Source organism: Microcaecilia unicolor, chromosome 13 (genome assembly GCF_901765095.1).
Source record: "Microcaecilia unicolor chromosome 13, aMicUni1.1, whole genome shotgun sequence".
Taxonomy (NCBI): domain Eukaryota; kingdom Metazoa; phylum Chordata; class Amphibia; order Gymnophiona; family Siphonopidae; genus Microcaecilia; species Microcaecilia unicolor.
In genome coordinates this window covers 15,587,770-15,614,611 of record NC_044043.1, presented here as the reverse complement: position 1 = coordinate 15,614,611, position 26,842 = coordinate 15,587,770, and the positions used below count along the sequence as shown (strand labels likewise).

General features: G+C 46.1%; 1 protein-coding gene across 1 annotated transcript in view; it reads left to right on the top strand.

Annotated features, from left to right (window-relative positions):
• MLXIPL (MLX interacting protein like) overlaps positions 1–26,842 on the top strand; it is a 389,368-nt gene that overhangs the window by 93,783 nt on the left and 268,743 nt on the right. The window lies entirely within an intron of this gene.

The following is a 26,842-nucleotide window of genomic DNA, read 5'->3' as shown; positions in this document are numbered from 1 at the left end:
AGTATTGCATATGGCATAACACGGCCGCAGCTTTATTTTGGATACAAAACATCTCGACCATGGGTATACCCAAGCCTATCCAGCCTCAGGCTCATTGTCCAACCCAGTCCGCCGTCATAGCAAGACTGACCAATCGTCACCTGAGCTTCCCGCCGTCGAGCAAGGGAGCTCAACCGTAAGCGCAGCTGCCCCAGCTGCCTAGCTTACACCATCAGGCTTGGGTACCCCGCCAAGCTGCGACAGAATGTATAAAACAAAGTAAACATAAGGATAGCTCGTGGAGGGAGGGGTGGGTGCACCTGGAGCCCGGACGCAAAAGAGGCTGTCTGAGCTCCAACTCGGGGTTTTTAAACCCCGCTCTCTCTCCTCCCATGCCAGCGGGGTGCCTCCATTTGCGGCGGGAACGCGCCCACTCCGCTTCCTGGCACCCTGCTGGCATTAACGCGCATGCCCCTCGGTGCACGGCGCCAGGTTAGCTACGGCTCCGTGCACTTCTGGGGCACTGCGCCTATCTTTTCTGCCAATGCACTTCAGTCTTGCTGTGCAGCAGCTCCGGTTTCAGTAACATGACCTGAAGTGCTGGCAGTGCATTTCCATCTTGACCTACATTTTAGTCATTGGTGTACCAAGCTGGAATCACAATCTGTGCAACACACCTCTTGGCACACAGTGCTGCAACCAAGAAGAAGAGAATGCATGGGGAGCATTGAATGGACCCCATGCAGAAAAACGGAGATGGACCCCCCTTATAACACCATCTCTTTCAAGGTGGTGGGAGGGAGGGAAGGAGGGGGAGGAACCTTTCAGACCTCCAGTAAACAAATCCTGCAAAAAGCAAACACATTCCACACCTATATAGAAAACCTGTCACAGTAATAGAAGTTGAAATCCAAAATATGTCCCAAAGTTGACATACTACAATTAATAAATTCAGAAACAAAAATATACTTTTTTTCCCCGTTGTTTGAGCATTGTTTTGATCCCAGTGTCTCCTGCTTTTTTTTCTTAACTTTTTACATTTCTTCTTTCTCTCTGTCCATTATCCATTTTTCCTCTTCATTCTTATCTGTCCTGTCCAGTGTCTCCCTCTGTGTCCCTACCCCTATTCTCCCCCCATGTACAATATCTCTTCTCTGTGTCCCTCTCATACTCTATCCAGCATCCCCCTCTGTGTTGCTATCCCTCCCCTTGTATCCAGCATTGCCCCTTGGTGTCCCTATCTCTATGCTTCAACCATGCCCAGCATCTTGTCACTTTCCTGTCCCTCCCCTTGTCCATTTTCTCTGTTCTTCCCTTTCTCATGTACCCCCAACCCCTGACCCCCCTTCCTCCTCTATGGTCTGGCATCTCTTCTTTCTCTCTCTCCCCCTCCCTCCTTGGCTCAGGGTGTCTCATTCTCTCTTTTTCTCACCTTCTCCCTTCTTGATGAGACCCTCCCTGGGGTCTCTGTCTCTATCTCTGTCTCTCTCTCTTCACCCCCCTTTGAATCACTTGTGGTCTTCTGCCGAGTACGCACCAAGGCTGACACAGCATATAGCGCAAGCGCAGCTGCACGTGCTTGTCCCCAAACTGGAAAGAGCTGTGCTGCAGTTTTAGTCTTGGTGCTGCAGCACTTTGCAGTTGGCTATGGACCGACAATGGCAATAAGTTTCTTTTGCAGTGCTGACGCTGCCCCTGAGATTGTGGAGCTTTACCTGCCTAATAGAAGAACCAGTCCTGTGGAGCTCACGTCTCTGTAGGACCTGGCTCCTGGGAAGTACATGTACGAGAGTACATAAGTGTTGCCATACTGGGACAGACCAAAGGTCCATCAAGCCCAGCATCCTGTTTCCAACAGTGGCCAATCCAGGTCACAAATACCTGGCAAGATCCCATTGTTGGTTCAGTAATCAACTTCATTAGTCTGCTTCTTTCCATTGGACTAAAGATGGTTTAAGCTTATGCTTATTAACTCCCCATTTAACCGGCCAGTAATGGCACCTGGCCAGTTAAATGGTACTTAGCCGGCTATCTGGTAATATTCAGTGGGGGATAGCCGGTTATCTTCCTCTGAATATTGCCGGTTAGCACCTAGCAGATAACTAGTTATATCGCACAGTATAACCAGCTATCTACAATTTTGGCATATTGCCAGCTAAGTTTGGGGGCCATATTTGGCCGCGTGAATAGGTGGAATATCTTTGGCTGGTTTGAACTTAGCTGTCCAGCACTGAATGTCGGCTTGGCTGGTTAAGTTCTGACCGGCCAAAAATAAACCAGATATTCAATACCAGTCACCGGAAACAGTCCAGCATTGTATATCCGGGCTCAGTGCTGATTGGAGGAGGCAGCCCGGCTACCTACTACTACTACTCATCATTTATATAGCGCTTCAAGGCATACGCAGCGCTGTACACCTCCCATGGTCTGAATATCGGCTCCTAAATGACTATACTGCACTTCCCAAGGTACACTTCAGAGCAAAGGCAGAAAGGGAAATCTTGTCCTTTATAAGAGTTCTGCTATTTTTCAGTGCCAATAGATTCTTGCTGGGCCATGATCCAGATTTCAGTCACATACATATGAAGGAGGTGATAATTATTGGTGAATACATTTGGCGATCGCTTACTTTTTCTGTTTGCATTATATTTGAGGAAAATCACAGCAAAATATTTTACTTTAGCACAGGCTAGCAACATTTATTTGGGTTGCTCTGCCTTATATTTGTGGTCCTGGGTGCTTGACACTAAGGGAGGAAATTACAAAGCTGTGGTAAAATATGGCATTCATGCTTAAACACTGGCTGGCAATTTGCCATCATGCCAACCACATGTAGAAGGACGTGGGCCGAGTTGGTGCAGGAGGCCTTCAATAATTACAGCCAGTCAGGGGATAAAGGTGAAAGGAAAATATGTATTTACACGCAGAGAAATGTGGAACTTGTTTTCTCCACAGGCCAGAGGTAAATAAACATAAGTCACTTCTTATAATCACAAGCTTTGTCTCCCATGGCCTTCTCCTGTTTGCCCACTGCATACACATGGTCACCCCTCCACCAGGCAACCCAACTTGTTTCTTCCTGGAATCCCCACCTTTCCACTTTCACTGACTTCCCAAGTCACACTGTCTGCCCTACCTCGATCCTCTTCTGCTCTGAAAACATGAAAAAAGATCTGAAGAAGCTAGAAGAATGGTCTAACGTTTGGCAATTAAAATTCAATGCGAAGAAATGCAAAGTGATGTACTTAGGGAGTAGAAATCCAAGGGAGACGTATGTGTTAGGCGGGGAGAGTCTGATAGGCACGGACGGGGAGAGGGATCTTGGGGTGATAGTATCTGAGGACCTGAAGGCGACGAAACAGTGCGACAAGGCGGTGGCAGTAGCTAGAAGATTGCTAGGCTGTATAGAGAGAGGAGTGACCAGCAGAAGAAAGGAGGTTTTAATGCCCCTGTATAAGACGTTGGTGAGGCCCCACCTGGAGTATTGTGTTCAGTTTTGGAGGCCGTATCTTGCGAAGGATGTTAAAAAAATGGAAGCGGTGCAAAGAAAAGCTACGAGGATGGTATGGGATTTACGTTCCAAGACGTATGAAGAGAGGCTTGCTGACCTGAACATGTACACCCTGGAGGAAAGGAGGAACAGGGGTGATATGATACAGACGTTCAAATATTTGAAAGGTATTAATCCGCAAACGAATCTTTTCCGGAGATGGGAAGGCGGTAGAACGAGAGGACATGAAATGAGATTGAAGGGGGGCAGACTCAGGAAAGATGTCAGGAAGTATTTTTTCACGGAGAGGGTGGTGGACGCTTGGAATGCCCTCCCGCGGGAGGTGGTGGAGATGAAAACGGTAACGGAGTTCAAACATGCGTGGGATATGCATAGAGGAATCCTGTGCAGAAGGAATGGATCCTCAGAAGCTTAGCTGAAATTGGGTGGCGGAGCAGGTGGGGGGAAGAGGGGGTGGTGGTTGGGAGGCGAGGATAGGGGAGGGCAGACTTATACGGTCTGTACCAGAGCCGGTGATGGGAGGCGGGACTGGTGGTTGGGAGGCGGGAAATCCTGCTGGGCAGACTTATATGGTCTGTGCCCTGAAAAGGACAGGTACAAATTCAAGGTAAGGTATACACATATGAGTTTGTCTTGGGCAGACTGGATGGACCATGCAGGTCTTTTTCTGCCGTCATCTACTATGTTACTGTCACTTACACTGTACCACTCCCTGCTAAGACCGCTCTTCTTCCCCAGGCTCTTCTCAGGTACTGCAGCCTTGCTTGCCACCCTTGGATCCTCTGCTCTCAGGGCCTCCCTCTCACTGACTCAGGGCATTTAACACCCTCCCGACCTGAGCCCCGCCCCTCTGATAGCCTCAGTCTCAGCAGACTAGCGCCACCTGCTGTAAGGTGGCTGAACTGTAACCTCAGTGAGGGAGTGTTTCTAGGGATGCCTGCTACTATCACTCACCCTCAGAAGGGGCATTTTCGATGTGATGTCTAAGTCTGATTTAGGACGTTTTGCTGAAAACGTTCGAAAATTGAGTAAATCGTGGTTTTCTAGATGTTTTTGTACTCGGTGCACCTATCTTTTGGTACCATTTTTGAAAAAAAAACAAAAACAAAAACCCCACAGACACAGAAATAAGCCATTGGGATATCTGGGGGCCAGCATTCTTAGTAGAGTGGCCATACAAATATCCCAGCAGAGCAGTGGGGCAGCCTAGGGGGGCACTGCAGTGAAATTCACATACAAGGTTCCAGGTACACATCTCACCATTACTTCCTTACACTGTATGGTGAGCTCTCCAGGCAGGGGTGTGCTGGTAAATTTTTAACAACAGGCTCTTTCTCCGGACGTAGCCAGCTCTGCAGTTGGAAGGGCCAGGGGTGGCCGGGGGGGAGCAACACTTGCCTCTCTCTCCTCCCGCCCTTCGTGCGGGCACGCTAGGCATTCCTTTGCTGGCAGCCAATAAATGGACTGCCACCACTCGCAACGTCTTGCTCTGAGCAGCATGCTGGAACTTCTCTCACATGCTCGAGAAGTCTCAGCCTGCTGCCCAGAGCTGGAAACAAGGAGCGGGGAGCAGCAGTAGTCTATTTACTGGCTGGCAGGGCTCAGCATCCCCACCAGCAAAGTAAAAGATAATTCAGCAGGGGGCACAAGCCTACATTTTGGGAGCCAGTTGTTAAAGTAGCCATGGAGGGCTCTACTTTAACAACCGGCTCCCAAAATTCTTAAAAACTTAACAACCGGCTCTTGCGAGCCTGTGAGAGCCTGCTCCAGCACACCACTGTCTCCAGGAATAGCAAAAAATGTATTGTACCCAACTGTACACCACAATAGCCCTTAAACCTGCAGGCGTCACCTATGTAGGTACAGTAGATATTGTATGGTTTTTGGAGGGCTCACACCAGGTAGAGTGGGATGTGGGCCTGGGTCCCCCTTGTCTACAGTCCATTGCACTGACCACTAGGCTACTCCAGGGACTTGTTTGCTGCTCTAAGAGGAATGGCCACTATATGTGAAGCTGTGATAGAACCTGGTATGTATTGTCACCTTCACCAATTAGGGGAGTGGGAGGGGGGGTCATGTCTTTGTCCCTTCAGTGGTCAGTTTGGGCACCTTTTTGGCATTTAGTTATTATTGAAACATGTGCAGCCTAAAACATAATATTTTTTGCCCTGGACATTTTTTACAATGTTCCATTGTTGCTGATAAAAAATGTAAATCATATGCTCACCCTAGTCCCACCCAAAACACACCTCCAGCATGCCCCCTTGAGATTTAAATGAACTGCATAGAAAACCATCTTTAAAATGGGTTTTGAAAATAGCAATTTGGACATTTTGGCAAAAAAAAGGTCCATCTGCCTCTTTGTGCCGCTTTTTTGACATTTTTCTGTTGTGAAAATGAGCTCCATAGATACTTGATGCAGTCTTGGGAGGAGGAAGTGACGTCACCACCTGAAATGGCTGCCTGAGCCACGAGCTCCGATCAGCCCCAAGCAATCAGGAAACCCACTGCATAAAGATCTAGCAAGTGAGACTGAAAAACGCATGAAAACAGCGTTTAAAGCTAGGGGTAAGCGATATATGATGACTTCGAAAGCCCCAGCGGTCGATTTACAAACTTTTGCATATATGGGCCCAGCCGCGAGCTCAACTACACCAGCCCCCGAACATCGCCAGCCCGAATCTCGAGGGGGAAGTCCCTCGCCGCTCTCCCCGTCGTTGTTCGCTACGGGGGAGGGACGGGTCCCGGAGGACACAAATATGCAAGAAATCCGGGGTTGGTTACAAGAGATAAAAACGGAGATAATTACAGCAGTGCGGGCGGACATCGCTGCGATGGGGGCGGAGCTACGCAGAGAAATAGGCGCGCTGGGCCTACGAGTAGCCGAGATAGAAGACCGCCTGGATGAGCAAACGGACTTAATTCAGACACTCGATTCCCAACAACGTGAGGCCCGGCACGACACCCAACAAGTTTGGGATAAAATAGAAGACCTTGAGAATCGGAGCCGCCGATGCAACGTGCGATTTCGTGGTCTCCTAGACACACCACACTACACGGATTTTGAGCAGACGGTTCAAAAAATCGCGAGTGCGCTGCTCCAGAACATTCAAGTTACAAGAGACCCTGCTACAATCCAGCTGGTGCGTGCCCACAGAGCCCTAGGAACTATAACATCAAACCGCCCAAAGGATATTATCGCATGTTTCAGCGATTTTAAATTAAAAGAACAGATCATGCAGGCATCGCGCTCCACGCCAGGATTTGAATGGGATTCATATCATATTGAATGCTACCAAGACCTGGCTGCGGCTACCTTGAAAAGAAGGGCAGAGCTCCGGCCTTTCACGAGATTTTTGGCAGACAAGGGGATTAAATATCGATGGGGCCACCCCTTTGTGTTGCGGTTCTACAAGGAGGGGAAGCAGTGCCAAATACGAGATATTGCAGAGGCAGCGCACATCTTTCCGGAAGCAGGCCCCAGCGGAGACATTAATACTCCTAGGAAACGTGTATCATCGATTGGAGACAGACCAAGATGGCAGCGGGTCACAGCGGGAAAAGGCCGACTACAGCGGCAGCACTCTGACACTCAATTAAGAAGGCCTGAAGATAAAGCAAAGAAATGACTAGAGGAACAGACACAATAATGGTTGATCCCAGCCATAAGTTGCAAGAAAATGACTGTAAGATTGAATCTTGTACTGTGATGACCATTTGCTATATAAAAAGCGCCTTTCAGTTGCGCACCTAGCATTAATTTGCTCTAAGCAGTGGGGCTCAAATTGTTAATAGATAATGTGTTGGGGGGTGGGTCACTTCCCTCTATGACATCCTTATGTTTTTGCTACAGGGATGTCTTAAAAGGGGATGGGAGGGCAAGGGAGTTTCTAGTTGGGGGGAGATTAGCTCAGATTCGATATTACTTGAAGGTTATGGAGCAGGACTCTCAAGAGGGGATAGATCAGAGGATTGGGAAAGGAAGAGGGATAGAAGAGATTGTCACACAATTGAGATGAGTATTGTAAATTGCATGACCCTTAATGTAAAGGGACTTAATTCCCCAGGAAAGAGGCACCTCATGTTTCAGGAGATAAAACGTCTCCATGCAGATATAACATTTATCCAAGAGACCCATTTACTCCAGAAGGCAGAGCGTTTGTGTAGTACTATGAAATCGCAGCAAGTATTTTTTGCATCAAGCCTAACAGAAAGAAAAAAGAATGGAATCATGATAGTATTATCTCATAAATATCCCTGGCAGGTGCAACGAGTAGTAAGGGACAAAGGGGGTAGATATCTATTGCTGATTGTAAAAGTAGAAGGGGAGTTGCTGACACTCTTAAATATATACACTCCTAATGATCAGCAAGGTGCCTTCTATTCGGACCTATCAGTGCTCCTCTCTAAGCATGTTGAGGGGACCCTTTTAATGGGTGGTGATTATAATCTCACGCTACAACCAGCACTAGACAATTCTACACAAGGGATACATTACTCGCAAGCAGATCGATCCCAATTGTATAAATTTATGAGACAATGGCAACTATTAGACATTTGGCGACACAGAAACCCCCAAACCAGAAGTTATACATTTTATTCAGCTGTACACAACTCTCATTCCCGCATAGACTTTTGGATGGGGCACTCGACATTAATGACAAATGCTGTTGATATTCAGATATATCCGAGGACGTGGTCAGACCATGCTCCAGTTGTACTTGAGCTGAAATTGAAGGTAATGAGTCCTGAGACACCACAGTGGCGCTTTAGTGATAAATTATTAACAGACCCAGTCATATAAGCGATATGCCTAATGGTAAATCCCCGGGCCCAGATGGATTCACAAACAAATTTTATAAACGATTTAGCAAGCTTTTAATCCCTTTACTGGTCCGAGCATTCAATGAGCTTGACACCCAAGAGGAGTTATTTTATACTTGGCGATTAGCAAATGTAGTAGTTTTGCCTAAACCAGGAAAGAATCCACAGTATTGTAATTCTTACCGTCCGATCTCCTTGTTGGGATCGGATTATAAGCTTTTTACTAAGATACTGGCTAAGAGACTGCAAAGGCTCATGCCGAAGCTGGTACAAGAAGACCAGGCGGGATTCATCATGGGAAGGCAAGCAATAGATAACATTCGCAGGGCACTCCACTTGATTTATGAGGCAACCAACACCCGACAGCCAATGTTGCTTCTTTCTTTAGACGCCGAAAAGGCATTTGATCGGGTCAATTGGGCCTTTATGTTTGCAGTACTAGAACAAATGGGATTTACAGGTCGATTTATAATATGGCTCCAGTTATTGTATACCCGGCCATTGGCAGTATTGAGAATCAATGGATCCAACTCTGACCCGATAGCATTAGAACGTGGGACCCGCCAGGGCTGTGCCTTGTCTCCGCTGCTGTTCGCTTTAACAATGGAGCCCTTGGCCCAATGCATACGTCAACACCCGCACATACACGGTCTTCAGGTGGGGCATCTAACACACAAAGTCATGCTATTCGCCGATGATATCCTATTAACAGTGACTAACCCAGGCGAGTCTTTGCCGTATATATTACAGGAACTGAATCAATATGGCAATATGTCTGGGTTCCGGGTAAACATTGATAAGTCTGAGGCCTTGGGATTGGGGCTGGCGACAGAGGAGGAAGCCTCACTGCGGCAGCAATTTCGGATCAAATGGGTCCAGCGGTCCCTCCGATATCTAGGTATTCAATTAACACCCAAAATGTCAGACCTCCATCAAGTTAACTATCCCCAGAAGCTTAAAGAATTTTTTCGAGATCTTGACAGATGGGAGGGGTTAGAATTATCTTGGTTGGGACGGGTGGCAGCCATAAAAATGATGATTTTGCCCAAGCTTTTGTACTTGTTCCTTGCACTACCATTACCAGTACCGAAGGGATTTTTTCGACAGCTTAACAGAAAGGTTTTCGCATATATATGGCAACATAAGCCGCCACGGGTGCGTGCAGCTGTTATGTATCAATCAAAAAAAAGAGGAGGAATGGGGGTCCCAAATTTTGCTTTATATCACCAAGCAGCACAGCTGCGAGTACTAGTGGAGTGGAGCACTGGTAGTATTAAGTCATGGGTCCAAATAGAACAACACTGGATGGGACTAACAAACTTACGCTCTATATTATGGCTACCAAAGAGCCAACTCCAGTCTTACATTAGGAAAGCCCCACTGGCAGTGCAACACCCCTTGCAGACATGGTGGGCGGTCAGGCAAAGGACTCTACCCAACAGACTACACTTTCAACAGATGACAATAAAAACTGCCCCGGGAAGCCCGCTGGGGATAGACAATCCGCTTTATGGCCAATGGGAAAGGAGGGGTCTTATCACACTAAGTCAATTGTGGGAAGATGATCAAGTAATACCATTTGAGGAGCTACAGGAGGACTATGGATTACCATCCTCCCATCTGTTTCATTATCAACGTTTTAGAGATTACATAAATAGGAAGGCAAAGACAGAACTGGTTTTGGAGGAGGTAGATATAGAAAAAGCAATGAGGGCGGGCAGTCATAGGGGATGTGTATCTCGTCTATATGGGGCTCTGCTTGCTGATCAGGGCCCAATACAACATTATATACAACGATGGGAGCGGGATTTACAAATAACCCTAGATAATGCCCAATGGGACAAAGCTTTAGAACAAATGTTACACGCCTCTGTCTCCAGTTCCCTCACTGAAAACAGCTATAAAATATTGTATCAATGGTATTATACCCCAAAGAGATTGGTAAAAATGTATGGGAAGGGGTCTGATCAATGTTGGAGAGGGTGTGCAATGGTGGGGGATATGCCCCATATTTGGTGGTTCTGTCCTAAGATTCAACTATATTGGGCGGAACTGATTGATACGTTTGCCCAAGTGACCGGGGTGCGATATCCAGCTAAACCTGAGATATGCTTACTACATATTCGCCCACATGGAGTCCGACTTTCCGACCATCGACTTACGTCCATATGGTTTATAGCTGGGAAAATAGCATTGGCGGCAGCGTGGAAAAGTATAATGACACCACCGGTGATTCGGGTGATACATAAGATGGACTATCTTTACCAAATGTCAAAACTGACAGCCTTGAAATCGGGACATATAACAAAATTTAATCTGCTATGGGAACGATACCGCACATGGAGAGGGCACAATGGGATAGATCTTGATGCACCCCACTTGATTGTTCCTAGACTCTGAAAGTGGAATGATCGATCTTAGTACTACTAACCTTCATTAATGAGTAAGAGGTTTATGTTAGGGTAGAGGGGTAAGGAGGAAGGAGGGAATCTGTTCATTCTTCTGTTATTTGTTATGTAAGTTTTACATATATGCTATGTGATTGCGACATGACTATTGTCATATATTGTTATTCAAAAACTTTAATAAACATAATTAAAAAAAAAAATATGATGCAGTCTTGGGACAATATATGTCAGTGATGGCGAACCTATGGCACGCGTGCCAGAGAGGGCACGCGTGCCGTCACCTCACCCACTGGAAGTTCGTTCCCTCCTCCCTTCGAGTTCCAGGCCCCCTCCCTCCGAATTTTAAAAGTCATCTATTTTACCTCGTCGGGGTTAGGGCGGCAGCATGCAGGCTCGGCTCGGTGCTTAGTTCAGTTTTCCCTTTTCTCTCTCTCTCTCAGCTCTGGTCCTGCCCTTGCAGAAACAGGAAATGAGGGCGGGACCAGAGCTGAGAGAGAAGGGAAAACTGAACTAAGCACCGAGCCTGCATGCTTTTTACCGCTGTTGCCGCCCTAACACCGACGAGGTAAGATAGATGACTTTTAAAATTTGGAGGGAGGGGGCCTGGAACTCGAAGGGAGGGAGGGGGGGCCTGGAACTCGGAGGCAGGTGGAGGAGGGACGAGGGAGGGGGGAAGGAGAGGGAGGGGGATGAGGGGGGGGACAGGGAGAGGGGTGACAGGGGGAGAGGGAGGGGGGAATGCACCAGCTGTTAAATTGTTTGGGCACTTGGTCTCTGAAAGGTTCACCATCACTGATATATGTTATCAATACTGTTAGCAATATTTTTGGTTAACTTATTAAAGATGTCTTTCCCCTCCCTCTCGAGATGCACAGCACCTCACTTATAGCATATGACAGTGGTTCCCAAACCTGGTCCTGGAGGCACCCCAGCCAGTCAGGTCTTTATGATATCCACAATGAATATTCATGAGAGAGATTTGCATGCACTGCCTCCATTGCTTGCAAATCTCTCATGAATATTCATTGTGGATATCCTGAAAACATGACTCCCTGGGTTGCCTCCAGGACCAGGTTTGGGATCCACCGTCATATGATAATAAAGTGAAATACAATACGCAGACTTATTTTTATCCATCTTTTGCCATTTGTGGGACACAGACCATAGAAGTCTGCCCGGCACAGGCCTTAGTTCCCAACTGCTATTGCCTAACATAACACCTCAAAGTCAAGTTTTGTTTCCATCCTCTTTCTGTTTAGGCATCCCCTGTGTGTATCTCATGCATTTTTCAATTTCCTCATCATTTTTTACTCTACCACCTCTCCTGGAAGGGTGTTCCAGGCATCCACTATCCTCTCTGAGGTGAGGATTTTATTTAAATTGTCATTGGTTTTTTTATACAAAGTTTTTTTATTTGGGTTGGCTCCTTCTTATTTTTATGACCACTTCAAGATAGTAGAAGCTAAGAAGAATTATAGGAAAGGAAATAACATTTTAAAAAATGTTCCCATCCCCTAAAGGCGTTAAAAGACTGACAAAATTTGAGTTCCTTTTGGCTTATCGGACTGCTAAGCTTGGGAAAGACATTCCAACTGTAATTGGTTCTTACATGGAATTTTGACGAAATGTTGAAACTTTTTTATTTTGATTATTGGTTAAGATCTTTTAAATATTAGGTTATTTTTTGTTACGTTTTTTGTAATTCCTGGTTTTGACCAGTTTCTTGTTTTCTGATCCGCTCTGAACTGTAAGGTTGATTTTGTTGTTATTATTTTTATTAAGTAGTTTCTGACATTACTGTTAAGTCTACCGCCCTCAACCTCAATTCATGTCTTGTAGTTATACTGCCTCCATGTCTCTGGAAGAGGTTTGTTTGTATATTAGTACCTTTCAAATCCTTAAATGTTTGTATAATATCTCCTTATCTCTCCTTTCTCTAGGGTACACATATTCAAGTCTTCCAGACTCTTCTCATATGTGTTTTAGTGCAAACCTTATACCATTTTTGTCACTTTCCTCTGAACCACCTTGAGTCTTTTTATATGTGAGATGCATCCTCCAAAACTGAACACAATACTCCAAGTGGGGCCTTGCCAATGACTCGTACAGGGACATCAACACCTCCTTGAATTTGCTGGTTATGTCTCTCTATGCAGCCTAACATCCTTCTGGCTACAGCCACCACTTTGTCACACTGTTTCGCTGCCAATCAACTTCACAAGCCGTGTTATTCAGCTCCCCAGCAGCACTGGGCCGCTAAAGTTGTGACTCAGTATTGAATGTTGCTCGTTAAATGTCTGTTAATTCTAGTTGTGAATAATTTTGTTACTCGCATAGTTAATAAGCAGGTTATACATGAGAAATAAATAAAATAACTCAATGTCCCAGCGCTCCTGCTGAGCTTTCTTAAAGGGGCTGAAGCTTAAAAACAAAATAGGCCTGTGGGAGGGTAAGAGAACTGTCTCTATGAATCCCTGATGGTCTAGAGAGTCTAGGGCAAGAGCAATCCCCAGTTGATTTGCATAATATAGTAACATAGTAACATAGTAGATGACAGCAGAAAAAGACCTGCACAGCCCAGTCAGTCTGCCCAACAAGATAAATTCATATGTGCTACTTTTTATTTGTACCTGTCCTCTTCAGGGCACAGACCGTATAAGTCTGCCCAGCACTATCCCCGCCTCCCAACTACCAGTCCCGCCTTCCACCACCAGCTCTGGCACAGACTGTATAAGTCTGCCCAGCACTATCTCCGCCTCCCACTAGCCCCGCCTCCCACCACCGGCTCTGTCACCTAAACTCGGCTAAGCTCCCAAGGATACATTCCTTCTGAACAGGATTCCTTTATGTTTATCCCATGCATGTTTGAATTCTGTTACCGTTTTCATCTCCACCACCTCCCGCGGGAGGGCATTCCAAGCATCCACTACTCTCTCCGTGAAAAAGTACTTCCTGACATTTTTCCTGAGTCTGCCCCCCTTCAATCTCATTTCATGTCCTCTCGTTCTACCGCCTTCGCATCTCCAGAAAAGATTTGTTTGCGGATTAATACCTTTCAAATATTTGAACGCCTGTATCATATCACCCCTGTGCTTTGCATCTTATTATTATGCAGCCTGTGGTGATTTACTCCAACCTGCATTACGATAAAATAGGGGTTCTCAACCCAATCCTTGGACACGCTCAGCCAGTTAGTTTTTCAAGATACCCACAAAGAATATGCTTAAGATAAATTTTCATGCACTGCTTCCATTGAAGGCAGATCTGTTTCGTGCATATTCATTGTTGATATCTTGAAAACCTGACTGACTTGGTATTTGTCCCGAGGACTGGACTGAGAACCTTTGCAGTAAAATAATACACAATTTTGCCATTTAACACATGTGAAGGGGAGAAAATTGTGCATTATTCCCTTAACACACATTAGTAATTACCTTCCTGGACACTGCTTGAAATTTCTGGACTCAGGTGTTTGGGGTGATTTGTCTGGAAAAGAGAAAGCAGACTGTTAACACCTTTCTTTGTAGAAGTAGCTAGTTTTCATAAAAGATCTCTGACCTGGACTGGCCACTGTTATAAACAGGCCAGGGGCGTAGCCAGACTACATATTTTGGGGGGCCTAGGCAAGAAGTGGGTGGGCACCAAGTGCTCTTCCCCCCCCCCCCCAACCACCACCACCAAAAATATCTCAGCTTGCGGGGAAATGCTTCTTTCCACCATGGCACTCTGCAGTACGCATGCACTGAAAACTGAGCATGCGTATGTGCTGGTATTGTGGAGAGCAGTGTTTTTGTTACCATTAGGGGGAAGTCTTCAGCTGGCTGAGCTTGGGATCCCCACCAGCTACCACTAAACGTGTGGTACTGTTGGGTGGGCCTGAGCCCTAAGTGGGTGGGCCCAGGCCCACCTGTGGCTACGCCTCTCAAACAGGCTACTAGAGTTGATGGACCATTGCTCTGACCCAGTATGGCTATTCTTTTGTTCCCCCAGTACATTCTTTCTAGTAGTTGGGTGTCTCAGGGGCAGTTTCTCCAAATGGGTTATTTTTGCGCACACTGGTAATGAACCTCACTCCTATTTAGGCCAGGGTATGTGGCGTATGACCTGTTTCTCAAGCCTGCTTCTAACGCTCGCTGAAATACTTGCATTGTGCCAAAGAGAGCTTTCTTCTGGAGAACATACAATGTTACGTGTATTTGCCAATTTATTCAGGTGTGCTTGGAAATTATTTTTAATGGTGCCTCTGGCACCCAAAATTCCGTCCCACGTGCTCATTCTAGGGTCTCTTCTCCCGTTGCTTGTGCTTGGGTCATGAGAGTTACAGTTATTGAATGCAACTTTCTTTTATTCATTTATTGTACAAAGTAAGGTAGAATGACAGTTATTCTGTATAGATTATTTTTCTCTTAAAAACAGATGGCAGTATTAGAAAAGGGTTTCAGAATGCAAGAAATCTTTTGCAAGCACCTGATTGCAACTAGGCAGCAGAAGGCATTTATTAGCAGTGCCTTATACAAACCTGCAATGATTTTTTTGTGTTACACACCTCCATCAACAGGGTACATGTATACACATGCATGCTTTTTTAAGTTTATAGCCTGAACTTTAGCTAACCTTTTCAGCACATGGTATAAAGCGTGAGTTTGGCTTGTGCTTCCTACAGGTTCTGCATGTCCAGATGGTATTTACCAGGGCAAGCAGCTGTAAATGAAGTTGTTGTGCCCGTGTTTCTCTGAGCTGGATTAGACTAATGGTTGTGAATCCACACCTCTAAATACTGTGTCTCCCATTAAGGGCCAGTGTGGCAACACAACAAGCAGCAAAGCAAACAGGGAACTTGGAAGGTGCCTGGATACCGAGGGCCCTGGGTATATTATATCCGCACCTACAGGGAGGGGGAAGGGAGACTAGGTCCTGGCGTATCAGATCCACCGACAACAAAGGAGAAAGAATCAGGAATAAAAAGAAGGAAGGTAGTGAGATCCCACTAATACCAAAAGCAATATGAATTTATACAAAAATAATATTCAGTTCATTGAAGGGTTGTCATTAAGCGTTGGTTATGAAGCCTGGATGGACTACTACAACCATAACCACAATTGATCCTTGAAGTAACAGTGTTAATCCAAAGTGAATATAGTGCAAAGTGAAAATCTGTCACAAAGGATTATGGATTTCTTTGGAGTGCATTCAGAGGGATTACTGGCTCAGGTGTGTTTGATTAGACACGTGTATAATGTCAGTGGGATTATAGGAGCGGAGGTGGGTGGGGGAGATGTCTAAGCACATAAGTATTGCTGTACTAGGATAGACAAAAGGTCCATCAAGCCTAGTATCCTGTTTCCAAAGTGGCAAATGTAGGTCACAATTACATGGCAGGATCCCGGAAGAGTAAAATAGATTTAATGCTGCTTATCACAGGAATAAGCAGTGGATTGTCCCAAGTCCATCTTAATAATAGTTTATGGACTTTTCTTGTAGGAACTTGTCCAAACATTTTTAAACCCTGTTAAACTAACTGTCTTTACCTCATTTACCGGCAGCCAATTCCAGAGTTTAATTGCATGTAGCATGAAGACATATTTTCTCTGATTTGTTTTAAACTTACTACTAAGTAGCATTATGTCATGTCCCGTACCTCAACGCAAGCCCTGAGCCATGTGTGTGTAGTTCTTCTCTGGCTGCAGGCTCCTTGATTGCTTTGCTTCTACCCACCTGGGTCTGCTCTTCCTCTACCTGGCTTCCATTGCTTCTCTCCTATTGGTCTTCCGGTTCCTCCTTCCCCTGCTCTTGTCAGACACCAGCACTTTATCAGCTGAGCTCTCCCTAGACCCCTTGCTTCGGCTTCTACTTTGGTAGGTGTTACTTTTTTTTTGTTACATCCCACTCATGGCAGGCTCAATGCGGCTTACATGGGGCAATGGAGGGTTAAGTGACTTGCCCAGAGTTCCACTAGCAACATTCCATGTAGAAGTCGGCCCTTGCAGATCACCGATGTGGCCGCGCAGGCTTCTGCTTCTGTGAGTCTGACGTCCTGCACGTACGTGCAGGACGTCAGACTCACAGAAACAGAAGCCTGCGCAGCCTTCTACATGGAATGTTGCTAGTGGAATAGCAACATTCCATGTAGAATCTCCAATATTCCATGTAGAATCTCCAATAGTAGCAACGTTCCAAGTAGAATCTCTAATAGTAGCAACATTCCATGTAGAATCTCCAATAGTATCTATTTTATTTTTGTTACATTTGTACCCTGCGCTTTCCCACTCATGGCAGGCTCAATGCGGCTTACATGGGGCAATGGAGGGTTAAGTGACTTGCCCAGAGTCACAAAGAGCTGCCTGTGCCTGAAGTGGGAATCGAACTCAGTTCCTCAGTTCCCCAGGACCAAAGTCCACCACCCTAACCACTAGGCCACTCCTCCACTCCATACTTGCTCAGTAGTGTGCTTCTCCTCTACTTTGTTCTTCGTTGCTGACTTAGCCTGTACCTGGATTACTCTTGTGACTGTTGCCTGACTACTGACCTTGCCTGTACCTGGATTACTCTCGTGACTGCTGCCTGACTACTGACTCTGCCTGTACCTGGATTATTCTCGTGCCTGTACCTGGATTATTCTCGTGTCTGCTGCCTGCCTACTGACTCTGCCTGTACATGAATCACTCACTTGCCTGCTGCCTGTCTGGCCGTCATGTTCATCACCCCCGCTTCCTGCACCATCTCATAAGCCCTGCAGGCCGCCTGGGAGGGAAAATGTAGATCCTACTGCACTGGACCAAATGACCTCCAGAAACCAATTAAGCACCAGTAAAGGCAAACTGTGAGGATGGCTGCAGTCCATACTGCAGTGGTACTGCGGCCCTATAATGAGGCCAAGTGAGGTGCCGGCCTCAGGTGACGCTACAAGGGAGTGGCATCTTACTGCCAAGCCAGGACTCTGAAGCACTCATCCTCGTACATCTTATCTTCCCTTCCTTCCTATTCACTGCACCACCACCGCTGCTGCTGCTCCTTCCTCCTGCCCTCCCTCCCTCCCTCAGCCCTCTTTCCCCAAGTCTACCTTTAATTTGTTTCAAAACTTCACAGGCACTGCCCTACCGCCAGCCTGACATTCTCTCCCTACTGCAGTGGCCCGCCCTCTCTGTGGTAGCTTCCTGTTTCCTCTAGGGTGGGCCATGCAATAGAGAGAGAAGATGTCGGGCTGGCGGCAGGGCAGCACCTGTGAATCACTGCCGCCGCCTGGCAAGTTTTGAAACAAAGGTAGACTCGGGGGGAAGAGGATTGCTGGAGGAAAAGGGGAGATGCTGGCCTTGTGGGTGGGTGGGTGGGTGAGAGAGTGTGAGAGATGTTGGGCTCGGGGCAAGGAGGTTAGATAAAACAGGAAACGAGCAAAGAGGTTAGATAAAACAGGAAACAGGGTAAGTCTATCTTATAAACTCTGTATTTTGTGCTCATTTTTCTACACTGTTCTATACAATACAGATGGCCAAATTTCAGTGAGGATATCCTGTTTCTTGATGGGTTCATCTTAACTGTTGTAATGTGCCTTGGGAAGTCTGCAGTTATAAAGATGGAATATACTGAAATTAAATGGAAGTCAAATTAAATTCACCTTTCATTGGGGCACATGGAATCACATCTGCATCTGTTTTGTAGAAGTTTAAATTTTCGATGCACAAATGGATTATTCTGTTTTGAACATGTTTCAGGAACAAGTGGTTTTATAAGTCAAAATAAAAATAAATATTTTTTCATGCAGATCTCCCTGATTGTAGGTTTGATGATGAGCTGGGGGCAGTGGGGAAGTGTGTGTGTGTGTGTGTGGGGGGGGGGGGGGGGCATGTCATCCTTCGCCTTAGGCAGCAGATTGCCTTGGGCTGCCCCTGACTCCATCAGAAGATACAACACATCCAACAACAAAACCTCTGGTGCAATACAGCCACAATTTGGACTGTAGCGTCCTCACAGCTTGCCTTTACTGTTCGTTCTTTGTCGCATACAGTGTGACCCCTGAGACGGGCAGTCCTTTCCACTGAAATACAGTTCCTTGTCAGGTCCTTTACGTATGGTGCTTCTCCAATAAGGACTGTTTTTTCACTTAATTGGTTTCTGGAGGTCATTTGGTCCACCCCTACTCTTGCTTTGCTCTTGTTTTGGATTTACAAGGAGGGGTTTGCTTCCTGTTTTTCTGTTGTGGACCTGATGCCACTGCATTACCATTTTACATCCTTGTAAAGTTTAATTCTGCTCAGAGTTTACTTTAATTTTTTTTTAACCAGTACTTTCCCAGGAAGAATACAGCGTAGTCGTCAATAGTCAAATTATATATTGACATATATGTTTGGGTTGTTTTTTTTCTGCTGGGAGGGGGGAGGTTAAGGTAATTTGGGTTCTTGTGTAATAGTTGGGTTGCCTGTTTTCTCTCCTATTTTTTTATTGGCGTCTTTTTCTGATGTTTTAATAACTGTATTTAATTTTATTGTATGCCGGCTTGACCTGTTCTCAGATTTGGTGGGATATCAAATTTGAAATTAACATAAACGTCACAGCTGAGCCGTGGTGTTTCTGTAAAGGACAGTGAGGTGCTGGGCCTTATTTACTAATGAGCCAATATTTAACCGTGGTGGTCGTGGTTTAAGCAAAACACCTGCTGCCGCACTGAGAATGAAACTGGATATCAAGCACCAGTTCCTGCAGCCTGGCCAGTGCTCAAGATCTGGTTTCAGCGCCAGCTCGGAAGTGTGATCCAGTTAGTAACATAGTCACCACAAGCAGATAAAGTTAGGACCTGCCTTTTTGTTATAATTGGTGTTATTTGGCAGTTTATACACATAACTGCCCTTAGCTGTTATTTCAGAGGGGGTGTGGACCTGGGAGGGTCAGGGGCATGTCGGGTTATAAAATATTAAACAAAAAAAGAGCACAAAGGGCCTTTAAAAACAGGAGGGAACACAGTTTTTTCATTAAAATAATCCTTTAATGCTGAACTTTGATTGAAGAGAGACCCAACATGGGCCGTGTTTCGGTGCTACCGCACCTGCGTCAGGGGTCTGCACCACTTCCACGTTACCCGGCACGAACCGGATTTTCAGCTTCTTCTGGCGACCCACCATCACACAGCAATGTCGCGACCGCTGACAAACGTCTACTTCCCTTCCTCCAGCTGACACTGACCTACACTATACAGGCACGGCAGTGCAGCCACCACTACCACCCAGACAAGGTTAGTACGCGCCGGCCCACACTTCCCGTGCCTATAGGGTTCTGTTCTTGGTCCCCTCCTCTTTTCTATCTACACTTCTTCCCTTGGTTCATTAATCTCATCCCATGGCTTTTTCTACCATCTCTATGCTGATGACTCCCAAATCTACCTTTCTACCCCTGATGACCTTGCATCCAAACCAAAGATTCAGCGTGCTTGTCTGACATTGCTGTCTAGATGTCTCAACACCACCTGAAATTAATCATGACCAAAACCGACCTTCTCATTTTTCCCCCCAAACCCACCTCCCCACTCCCCCCGTTTTCTATTTCTGTTGATGGCTCTCTCATTCTCCCTGTCTCCTCAGCTCGAAACTTTGGGGTCATCTTTGACTCTTCTCTCTCCTTCTCTGCTCATATCCAGCAGATTGCCAAGACCTGTCAACCTAGCAATCAGATCTTTAGTTCCCAAAAGATAATCGATCCTGGAGTAAATGCAATGCGGCGCTAAGAAAAATGTATAGTCCCTGGACTTCGGGTACAGCAACCTCCAAAGATCAACCCATCCATTGGATTGCATGAGATTATGCAGCGCGCCTCTAACCCGGAGTTTGGCCGGCCTACAGCTTGAAGACCTATCCAGACCAGGATCAATTGGAAAGCTCAAATCGCCTCCTATTATAGTGTGCAAGTAAGCGCAGTGTGCCCCGCCGCATTCAAGGTGCTGAAAAAAGTGGGATCGTCTGCCTTTGGAGCGTAAACATTTATCAAAACAATGGATCAGACTCACCGGTCTATAATTTTCCGGATTTCCTCTGGAACCTTTTTTAGAAATCGGCGTTACATTGGCCACCCTCCAGTCTTCTGGTACCACACTCGATTTTAAGGATAAATTACATATTACTAACAATAGCTCCGCAAGCTCATTTTTCAGTTCTGTCAGTACTCTGGGATGAATACCATCAGGTCCAGGAGATTTGCTACTCTTCAGTTTGTAGAACTGCCCCATTACATCCTCCAGGTTTACAGAGAATTCATTAAGTTTCTCCGACTCGTCAGCTTCGAATACCATTTTCGGCACCGGTATCCCACCCAAATCTTCCTCGGTGAAGACCAAAGCAAAGAATTCATTTAATCTCTCCGCTACGGCTTTGTCTTCCCTGATCGCCCCTTTTACTCCTGGGTCATCTAGTGGTCCAACCGATTCTTTTGCCGGCTTCCTGCTTTTAATATACCTAAAAAAAATTTTACTATATGTTTTTGCCTCCAGTGCAATCTTTTTTTTGAAGTCCCTCTTAGCCTTCCTTATCAGCGCTTTGCGTTTGACTTGACATTCCTTATGCTGTTTCTTATTATTTTCAGTCAGTTCCTTCTTCCATTTTCTGAAGGATTTTCTTTTAGCTCTAATAGCTTCCTTCACCTCACTTTTTAACCATGCTGGCTATTGTTTGGTCTTCCGTCCTCCTTTTTTTAATACGCAGAATATATTTGGCCTGGGCTTCCAGGATGGTGTTTTTGAACAGCATCCACGCCTGATGTAAATTTTTGACCCTCGCAGCCGCTCCTCTAAGGTTTTTTTGTTGTTGTTGTTTTTGTTTTTTTTCACCGTTCTTCTCATTTTATCATAGTCTCCTTCTTTAAAGTTAAACGCTAACGTATTTGATTTCCTATGTATACTTACTTCAAAGCTAATATCAAATCTGATCATATTATGATCACTGTTATCAAGCGACCCCAGCACCATTACCTCCCGCAGCAGATCATGCGCTCCACTAAGAACTAGGTCTAGAATTTTTCCTTTTCTCATCAGCTCCTGTAGCAGTTGCTTCATAAAGCTGTCCTTGATTTCATCAAGGAATTTTACCTCCCTAGCGTGCCCTGATGTTACAATTTACCCAGTCAATATCAGGGTAATTGAAATCACCCATTATTATTGTGTTGCCCAGTTTGTTTGCGTCCCTAATGTTCTTTAACATTTCTGCATCCGTCTGTTCATCCTGGCCAGGCGGACGGTAGTACACTCCTATCACTGTCCTTTCACCCTTTACACGTGGAATTTCAATCCATAGTGATTCCAATAAGTGTTTTGTTTCCTGCAGAATTTGCAATTTGATTCAAGGTGCTCGTTAATATACAATGCTACCCCTCCACCAATTCGATCCACCCTATCACTGCGATATAATTAGTACCCCGGTATGACAGTGTCCCACTGGTTATCCTCCTTCCACCAGGTCTCAGAGATGCCTATTATATCTAATTTTTCATTTAGTGCAATATATTCTAACTCTCCCATCTTATTTCTTAGGCTCCTGGCATTTGCATATAGACATTTCAAACTATGTTTGTTGTTCCTATTTACATCATGCTCAGTACTGCGTAACCCTAGTAGCACTTTAGAAATGTCAAGTAGTAGTAGTAGTAGTACTTGACAGTATTAATTTGCAATCTTTTGTCTGATTATTATTTTTATTTAAGGACACCTGATCTACTACGGTCTCTTTTGCAACCTCACTATCAGGATACCCTATCTTCCCTGTTTTGGTGGTATCTTTGAAAGATACCTTATCCTGAACCATGCGCTTTTGAGCGACTGTCGGCCTTCCCCCCCGTTTCCAGTTTAAAAGCTGCTTTATCTCCTTTTTAAATGCCGATGCCAGCAGCCTGGTCCCACCCTGGTTAAGGTGGAGCCCATCCTTTCAGAATAGGCTCCCCCTTCCCCAGAATGTTGCCCAGTTCCTAACAAATCTAAAACCCTCCTCCCTGCACCATCGTCTCATCCACGCATTGAGACTCCGGAGCTCTACCTGTCTCTTGGGCCCTGCGTGTGGAACGGGTAGCATTTCAGAAAATGCTACCCTAGAGGATCTGGATTTGAGCTTTCTACCTAAGAGCCTAAATTTGGCTTCCAGAACCTCTCTCCCACATTTTCCTATGTCATTGGTACTTACATGTACCAAGACAGCCGGCTCCTCCCCAGCACTATCTAAAATCCTATCTAGGTGACGCATGAGATCTGCCACCTTCGCACCAGGCAGGCAAGTTACCAGGCGATCCTCATGTCCACCAGCCACCCAGCTAACTATATGCCTAATGATCGAATCACCAACTACAACAGCAGTCCTAACCTTTCCCTCCTGGGCAGCACTTGGAGACATACCCTCGGTGTGAGAGGATAGTACATCCCCTGGTGGGCAGGTCCTGGCTACAGGAGTACTTCCTACTTCACCAGGGTGATGCTCTCCTTCTAGGAGACCTCCAAGGTAGCACAGGGGCTACCAGACTGGAGATGGGACTTCTCTACAACATCCCTGTAGATCTCCTCTATGTACCTCTCTGTCTCCCTTAGCTCCACCAAGTCTGCTACTCTAGCCTCAAGAGAACGGACACCTCACCAACTGGGAGATAATCATACATGTGACACTCAATGCAAAAGACTAGATAGCACCCCTCTCACTGCTGGACTGCTGACTCCATCTTAGTGTTTTTCAGTTTTTCAATAATTTAAAACTTGCTACATTATTAAGGATATTAGCCTAATATAAAAGTGTCTTCTAGTTTATGTGGAGGGGCATAATCGAATGCGAACGCCCATCTCCATGGGCGTCTATCTCCGACAACGGGTACGTGAAGGGGCGGGACAGACCGCATTTTCGAAAAAAAATGGGCGTCCATCTTTTTTTTCGATAATACGGTGTGTGCCGGGCAAATGCATCGGATTTGAGCTGGGCAGTTTCATTTTTCAGCGATAATGGAAACTAAAGGCGTCCAGCTCAAAAACGAACAAATCCAAGGCATTTGGTCGTGAGAGGGGCCAGGATTCGTAGTGCACTGGTCCCCCTCACATGCCAGGACACCAACCGGGCACCCTAGGGGGCACTTGTAACAAGCAAAAAAAAAAAAGTTAAATACCTCCCAAGTCCATAGCACCCTTCCCTTGGGTGCTGAGCCCCCCAAATCCCCCCCCCCAAACTCACTGCCCACAACTCTACACCATTACCATAGCACTTATGACTGAAGGGGGCACCTAGATGTGGGTACAGTGGGTTTTGGGGGCGGTTTGGAGCGCTCCCATTTACCATCACAGGTGTAAAAGGTAGGGGGGGATGGGCCTGGGTCCACCTGGGTGAAGTCCACTGCACCCACTAACAACTGCTCCAGAGACCTGCATACGTCTGTGATGGAGCTGGGTATGGCATTTGAGGCTGGCATACAGGCTGGAAAAAAAAGTTGTTATTGGTTTTTTTGTTTTGGTGGGAGGGTGTTAGTGACCACTGGGGGAGTTAGGGGTGGTGATCCTCGATTCCCTCCGGTGGTCATCTGGTCATTTAGGGCACTTTTTTGGGACTTGTTCATGAAAAAAAGGGTCCAAAAAAAGTGACCCAAATTCGCAATAAAAACGCCTTTCTTTTTTCGATTATCGGCCGAGGGTGCCCATCTCTCCTTAGCCTTCACCACACCTCCGACACGGCCCCGCCAACTTTGTTCATTCCTGCGACGGAGTGCAGTTGAAGACGCCTAAAATCGGCTTTTGATTATACCGATTTGGGCGCCTTTGCGAGATGGGCGCCCATCTCCCGATTTGGGTCAAAATATGGGCGCCCATCACTTTTGAAAATAAGGCTGATAGTATATTGTATGATTTATTTAGTGTTTCCTTCTTAGATGGTAATGAAATGTATTTAAAACTCTATAAGAGCACTTCTTGCTTGTTATCCTAATTACAATAACTGACTATAAATGAAGAGTTGTCCTAGGGGTGGGTGGGAAGACTAAACTAGATCCTGCAGTGCCTGCTAAATTCTATCTGTTAATGCTGTGGTACAAAGTTTTTAAAACTAAGTGGAAAAGACTATGGAGATTAGTTAAAATTTGCTTTTTATATTTTTATTTTTCCTATCACTAACCTGAACGAGAGGGCATGAAATGAGATTGAAGGGGGGCAGACTTAAGAAAAATGTCAGGAAGTATTTTTTCACAGAGAGGGTGGTGGATGCTTGGAATGCCCTCCCGCGGGAGGTGGTGGAGAGGAAAACGGTAACGGAATTCAAACATGCGGGGGATAAACATAAAGGAATCCTGTTCAGAAGAAAGGGATCCTCAGGAGCTTAGCCTTGAATGGGTGGCAGAGACGGTTGGGAGGCGGGGCTAGTGCTGGGCAGACTTATACGGTCTGTGCCAGGGCTGGTGGTTGGGAGGCGGGGCTAGTGCTGGGTAGACTTATACGGTCTGTGCCAGAGCCGGTGGTGGAAGGCGGGGCTGATGGTTGGGAGGCGGGGGATAGTACTGGGCGGACTTATACAGTCTGTGCCCTGAAAAAGACAGGTACAAATCAAGGTAAGGTATACACAAAAAACTAGCACATATGAGTTTATCTTGTTGGGCAGACTGGATGGACCGTGCAGTTCTTTTTCTGCCGTCATCTACTATGTTACTAAAGTTCCTCCTTTAAACCCCAATCTTTAAGTTCCCAAAGCACAAAGCAAAATAGTGTTCACTTACCAGAGAAATGTTCTCTTCTCTCGGAACTTCTCAGAAAGATTCAAGTACTTACGTCTACCTACGCATGCAACCACCATTACAGAAGTTGAACTTAGCACACATCATCCCAGCACCTGTCTTCAGGTGATCTGTTGAGAACTACCCCGCATGTCCTCCAGCTCTGTCCAAGCTCCATCCACAGACCACCCCAGCACCATCCAGATAGCGCTGAAGCAGACACTTTCAGCGGCATTTTCCCGATAGTGCTGAGTAGTCAGAGGACACGTTTAGTGGCATTTTTCGGATAACGTTGAAGCAGTCATAAGACATGTTCAGCGGCACCATCAGATTAGGGTTGCTGAATATCCCTTTTGCTGATACTTACATGGTTAGCAGCACCTCACCTGCATATGGATATTTGAATATTGCCTCTTAAGCTTGAGAAACCCTCGACTTCTCTTCGCCACACTGAACTCTCTCCTCAAGGTGCCTCCATCTCCAACTCCCCCCTCACTATCTCCTCAGACCTTAGCTGAGTTCTTCCACGACAAGGTTCAGAAGATAAACGTCGAATTCTCAACCAAGCCACCCCCACCTCTCCCTCCCCTTCAGGGCCGAGCCAAGGGTCTCTGGCGCCCCCCTGCAGACTATCAGTTGGCGCCCCCCCCCCCCCCAGTGAAAATGATCGCTCACCACTTACCACACTGACAGGAATTGTCAGCAATATTCTTAGAAACAAATTGCTATACATTGCAAAATAAGATAGCAGATGTAAATTCTCAAAGTGGACATATTCCAAACACTAAAATGAAAATAAAATGATTTTTTTTCTACCTTTGTTGTCTGGTGACTTTCTTTTTCTGATCATGCTGGCTCAGTATCTGATTCTGCGGCTATCTGTCCTCTTAACTCCGTTTCCAGGGCTTCCTTTCCATTTATTTCTTTCCTTTCCTCCTTTCTTCTTCATTTCTGGTCCTCAGCTTCTGCCTATTTTCTTCATCCATGTGCAATTTTTCTCCTCTTTTCCTTTTCCCTCATTTCATCTCCTTCATCTCTCTTCCCTCCCCTTTATGTCCAGCAGTTTCTCCTCTCTCCCTGAGCCCTGCCCTCCCATCCATGCTCCTCTGTCCCCTGCCCCCTCCATTCACCCTATCCAGCAATTCCCCTCTCTCCCTGAGCCCTGCCCTGCAATCCATATCCATCCATGCCCCTCTGACCCCTGCCCCCTCCATTCATCCCTATCCAACAATTCCCTTCTCTCCCTGAGCCCTACCCTCCCATCAATCCATGCCTATCTGTCCCTTGCCCCCTCCATTCATCTCTGACCCTATCCAGCAATTTCCCTCTCTCCCTGAGCCCTGCCCTCCCAATCCATGCCCATCCATGCTCCTCTGTCCCCTGCCCCCTCCATTCACCCTATCCAGCAATTCCCCTCTCTCCC